The following is a 6,000-nucleotide window of genomic DNA, read 5'->3' on the forward strand; positions in this document are numbered from 1 at the left end:
GGTAACAGACTTGACCACGCACAGCTCTGGGGGAGGGTGACAAGGCAGTTTGGACAGAGTTCTGAATCAGACCGGCTTGACATGCAGTCCTGCTGTGTACAAGCCCTGTGGTCATGGGCAGGCCACCCACCACCTCGGAGCCCCAAGTTCTTCATCTGGAAAATGGGGATTAAGACACTAACCTCACTGAGCTGCCACGAGCCTTGAATTACGCATGAGGTATCTGGCATGGTGCCACGCACACAGTAGGTGCTCAATGAATGTCATGACTTCCCTTTGTGCCTCTCGGGGATTCAGCCTCCCCATCTGTAACACAAGGGTGTGCACCTGTGGGGCTGAGCCCTTCTCTGCTGCGATGGGTGGGGTGGCCCTGGATTTGCCCTCAAGAGAATGGGACTCTGTCTCAGCTCTGTCACTCTTAGCCAGATGACATTGAGCAGATCGCTGAAGGACACTTAACAGTCTGAGAATCCACTTCCTCATCGATAAAATGGGAATAATCCTATTCCTACTTAGGATGATGGTGTGGACATGTGGATTCAACATAATGATTTTTATTCTTATTTTAGACAGAGAGCACAGGAGTGGGGAAGAGGGGCAGAGGGAGAGAGAGAAAATCTGAAGCTCAGTGAGGAACCCAATGCAGGGCTCGATCCCTGCACCCCAACATAATGATTTTTTTTAATGTTTATTTATTATTTTTGAGAGAGAGAGAACACGAGCAAGGGAGGCACAGAGAGAGGTACAGAGGATCTGAAGCAGGCTCTTTGCTGACAGCAGGGAGCCTAATGAGGGGCTTCAACTCACAAACTATGAGATCATGACCTGAGCTGAAGTCGGACTCTTAGCCGACTGAGCCACCCAGGTGCCCCCCGTAATGATTTTATAAAGTGCTTTTTGGGGGCACCTGGGTGGCTCGTCGGTTGAGCACCTGACTCTTGATTTTGGCTCAGGTTGGGATCCCAGGGTTGTGAGATCAAGCCCTGCGTCAGGTTTTGCACGACCAGCGTGGTGCCTGCTTGGGATTCTCTCCCTCTCTCTTTGCCCCTCCCCCGCTTGTGTGTGTGCACGTGTGTGTGCACATGTGTGTACTCTCTCTCTCTCTCTCTCTCTGTCTCTCAAAATAAATAAATAAACCTAAAAACTTTTTTGGGGGGCGCCTGGGTGGCTCAGTCGGTTGGGCATCCGACTTCCGCTCAGGTCACGATCTCTCCCTTCGTGGGTTCAAGCCCTGCCTCAGGCTCTGTGCTGACAGCTTAGAGCCTGGAGCCTGCTTCCAATGCTGTGTGTCTCTCTCTCTGCCCCTCCCCTGTTCATTCTCTCTCTCTCTCTCTCTCTCTCTCTCTCAAAAATGAATAAAAACGTTAAAATTTTTTTTTAAATTTAAAGAAAAATAAAAGTACTTTTTGTGTGGCCAAGTGCCACACAAAATACTGATTATTGTTCCCTTGATTGCGCAGTGACCGAAGGTAGGGATGATCTCGTGGCTGTCTCCATTTGGCCCCCGCCCTCCCGCTCAGCACAGCGCCTGGTGCCTGGTGGAGACCACAAGTCCTTGCACGCTAGGTTGACGGCAGTTCAGATGCCAGGGAGAGAGGGTGCTGGGAGGGGGTGAAGGTTTGGGAGGGAGGGAGGGATGTGAGCCTCTGGAATTGGGCCTGCGTACGCAGAAGAGGTGAGGCGTGCGTTCCTGGCACGGGGGTGTCGGGACTGGAAAGAACGTGATTTGTGAGGGGCCAGGAGGAGCCACGTGAAACTGAGCAGGGGGAGCTGGTTGGGGAATCTCAATAGTCTGTCTACATTTGCCTTCCTAATTTTGCTTGAGGGCCAGAAGGGGTCTGCGGCCTGGAGGGGCCTAATTATTCTCTTAGCCGTTTCGACCCAGGGCTCTTGGAGCTTCTTTTTCAGGCTTATAATAGACGATGCTAATGTCCTTATTAATATTTAATAGTAATAATGCTAATAATGCCCTGCATTTATGTGGTTTCTCCAAGGAGCTCAAGGAACCCTGAGTTCTTTTTTCTAATGAAACAATTTGGCCAATGTGGAGGGTGGGGGGTGGGTGGGGGCAGTGGAGAGAGACTGAGTCATGGAGAAAATGAAACACAGAAAGGTCAGACGGTGGGGCCAAGGTCACAGAGCGGTGGGGGTGGAACCGGGGGTAGGATTGGGTGCTTGAGCTCCCTGCCTGGATGGAGCTCTGCCCTCAACTCCGCCGGGGCATTGGGGTCTGAGAAGGACATACCTGGTGGGGGCATCTTTTGGTCCTGACAAGACCAACTGTCCCTGGATGGGGGCAGCTGTGACTTTGGACATGGGCTGGGATGGACATGGGCTAATGGACAGCCACGGAGCATGGGAACCGGGGCAGGTGAGGACATGGGGAGCCCTTAGCCAGACTCTGCTGGCCTCCCGCAGCCTCAAGCCAAACCCTTGTTTTCCAGGATCCCTGGATATCTGATGCCTAACCTCTTGGGAGTGTCTCCAGTCGACCCATGTCAGTGCACAGACCCTCTCTCTGCTCAGCCTGCTTGTGCTCCCTGGGCTGTCTTTATATTCCCCACCATCATTTGTTAGAGCCAAAAAACACACCCCAAATCTGCAGTTATGCAAAAAAAGTAGCCCATTAGAATTTTGAGGCTGTGGTCTCTCACTGCCCAGGGAGCTGCATTTACGTAAGACCAGTGAGCAGGGCCCTCTTGAAAGAGACAGTGCAGAGCAGAGCGGAAGGCAATGGGCTTTGGAGTCAGACAAATACTAATGCCAGTTCCACCCAATCTATTGATTGGCCGAGTGACCTTAGGTTTCCCCAGGTCTCTATTTTCTCATCTGTAAAATGGAGGCGAGGCCATCTGTCTTAAAGGGTTGTATGGACCAGATGCAGTGACATGTGGGTATGTTGGACTGCAGGAGAGGGGGCAGTGGGAGGTTCTAGCACCCTCACAGGGTGTGTCCGGGGTGGGGGATGCCAAAAATGGTGTCCTGATCTGGCCGTTCCTGAGACGTGACCTCAGCGAGTCTCTGCTGGCTAGCCCCCCTCCGTTTCTGCCCGTTTCTGAGTTGTCTTCTTTAGCCATTGATTCTGTGACCCACGTGATAGCTGAAGTTCTTTTCTGCTTAAAAAAAAATTTTTTTTAACGTTTATTTATTTTTGACAGAGAGAGAGAGACAGAGCATGAGCAGGGGAGGGGCAGAGAGGGAGACACCGAATCGGAAGCAGGCTGCAGGCTCTGAGCTCTCAGCACAGAGCCTGACATGGGGGTTGAACCCACAAGCTGAGAGATGATGACCTGAGCCGCAGTCAGACGCTTAACTGACTGAGCCAGTTCTTTTCTGCTTGCGACGGCCAAAGTCTGCATCTGCTGCCTACAACCAAGAACCTGGATTGATTTAGGACTTAAAGCTCCTAGCACAGTGAGTGCGTGGAAAAAAAAAAGTGTTCAATAAATGATACAAACTGTTAGAAAATTGTATTCATCCATCCATCTATACAAACATACATACATCTCTCCATGTCTCCATCCATCCATCTCTCTGTCCATCCATCTCTCCATCCATCCATCCATCCATCCATCCATTTAACAAGCAAATATTGAGTATCTCTTGTATACTCAATACACTAACCACTGTATCAAGTGCCAGGGATACTGAGGAGAATAGGACAGACACAGACTCTTGAGATGCCCACAATGCAATGGTGGGAGGACATGTAAAAATAATCAAAATATAATCCCGTAAGAGCTGTCGCTCAAATTTGCACAAAATATCATGGAGGGTAGTGAGGAGCTTAGTGAGGCTCAGGCACAGAGAAGGCATTCTGAGTCCTGAAGGAGGTCTCTGAACCCACCAGGTGTATGCAGCGCGGGCTGGGAGGAGGGAGGGAGGGTGTGGTTCCAGGAAGTAGTAAGAGCCTGTACAAAGGCAGCAGCTGAACGTGGAGAGCTTGGGGAGGGAGGGAGTCATCATGACCTCGCTTGACGTTTCAAGAAAGGAAGGAGGAGGCAGGCAGGGTGGGCCAGTCCAGTCCATGAAGAGCCTTAAGAGTCCTGCAGAGGCTTTATCAAAGAGCAGTCAGGAACTATCGGAGCGGTCTGAGCAAGCAAGAGGCAGGCTGAGACATGTACTTTGGGGTGGCAGGGAGGATAGAATACACAGAACAGGTGCAGACCTGGAGGCAGGGAGGCCAGCCAGTCAGGCATGGTCAGAGGAGAGGTGATGAGGACCTAGAAGGATCCTTGAGCATGGGGCTTAGACCTGTGCCAGCCAGCCAGAAGTCCTCACTTGGATGCCAATGGGCCTCTCACATCCCAACCCCTGCCCCCCCCCCCCCCATTCCCCTTGACGGTCAGTTTCATGTGTCAACTTGGCGAGGCTATAGTGATTTAATTAAACACTGATCTACATATTGCTGTGAAGGTATTTTCTGGATGTGGTTAACATCTACAAAACTTTAAAGAGATTACCCTCCATAACGTAGGTGGGCCTCATCCAATCAGTTGAAGGGTCTTAAAAGCATACCTGAGGGTTTCCTGAGGAAGAAGACATTCTGCCCTCCACCTGCTGCATCAGCACTTGCCTGGGTTTCTAGCCTTCCTGCTCCTCTACAGAAAACAGAACCAGCCCCCACAATTGTAAAAGTCACTTCCTTGAAATTAATCATATGTATGTGTCTGTCTGTGCATATGTACACACACATACCCATAGCCTACTAGGTCTGTTTCTCGGGCGAACCCTGATTGATACACCTCCCCCTGTCCACCTGCTACTCCTCTTGGGTTCCCTGCCCCCGTGAATCGCACCCTCCGGACCTTCACATCCTCACCACCAACCCTGTGTCCTGCCAACCATCCGGGCCTGCCGCTCCTGCCCCTCCTGCTTCTACCCCACGCTCCCTCCCACAGTCTTAGCTCTGACCCTCACAGTCTCCATCTGAATTCTGGCCATCTCGTCCACACCAGGCTTCATTTCCAGTCTCAGCCCCTCCTACCCACCCTCCAGACTGCAGTCAGAGCGAGCTCCCTGAAATGCAAATCAGAACCTGTCACTCTCCTGCTAAAAATCCTTCAGCTTCTCCTGCCTCCAGGTTGATGCCAGGGTCCGTCCTATGACACAGATCATCGTATCTGCCCCTCCCTTTAGCTTTGCCTTTTTCTCTTGCCTTGTGCAGTTCACTCTTGCCACATTGCTCTGCCTGCCCTTTCTGGAAGGGGCTAGACTCTCTCGTTTCACCCTTTTAGGACTGTTCCTGGTTTGGAACAGTCATTTTTCTCCCTTGGGGATGCCTGTTTAAATCCTCCTTGCTCTCAAGAATTGGCCCAGTGATCACCGACTCTTTCTCAGGCACTGACCAGCCCTGACCCTTTGTGGAGGGCATGCCTCTCCCTGCTCTGTCCAGGATGGGTGTCTCCACCCTGGGTCTCATAGCTTTACTCTCAGCAGAGCATCTGGTGTGCAATATATGCTTGTTAAGTGAATTGATGAGTGGGACATCCATTCCTCTGCGGTTCCTCTGGGGTAGGGGTGGAGGAGACCGTGTTGGGGCACAGTTGGCCCCTTCTCCTCTTAGTCCTGGGTGCCCAGGAGGCAGGGCAAATACCAGCCCATTTAGTGCAAGTTCCTTTGAACAGATGCAGCACCGCCCTGGAGCCTGGGGAGCCTGAGCTACGTTCAGCCCCCCAGCCACCCCCTCAGCCAGATGTCGCCGTGCAGGGCACAGTCACATGTGCTGGCCCAGTCTGAAGGCCTGTGGCAGGAGCTGTCTCCAGGGCAGAGAACGAGCCTGAGGTGCCGGGCCTCTGCCTGGAGAGGCTGCGAGGTAGGTGCAGACCTTCCTGGGAGACTGAGGTACGGGGCTGGCTTTGTGGGTAAATGAATTAATTTATTAATTAAAATAATTTTAATAATTATTACTTATTAATATTTTTTGAAGAAAGGCCTAGCATTCTCATTTTGCATCAGGCCCTGCAAATTCTGTAGTCAGTCCTGCTGAGTTTAGTGGGG

Source organism: Panthera pardus, unplaced genomic scaffold, assembly GCF_024362965.1.
Source record: "Panthera pardus isolate Hobbes unplaced genomic scaffold, ASM2436296v1 HiC_scaffold_21, whole genome shotgun sequence".
NCBI lineage: Eukaryota > Metazoa > Chordata > Mammalia > Carnivora > Felidae > Panthera > Panthera pardus.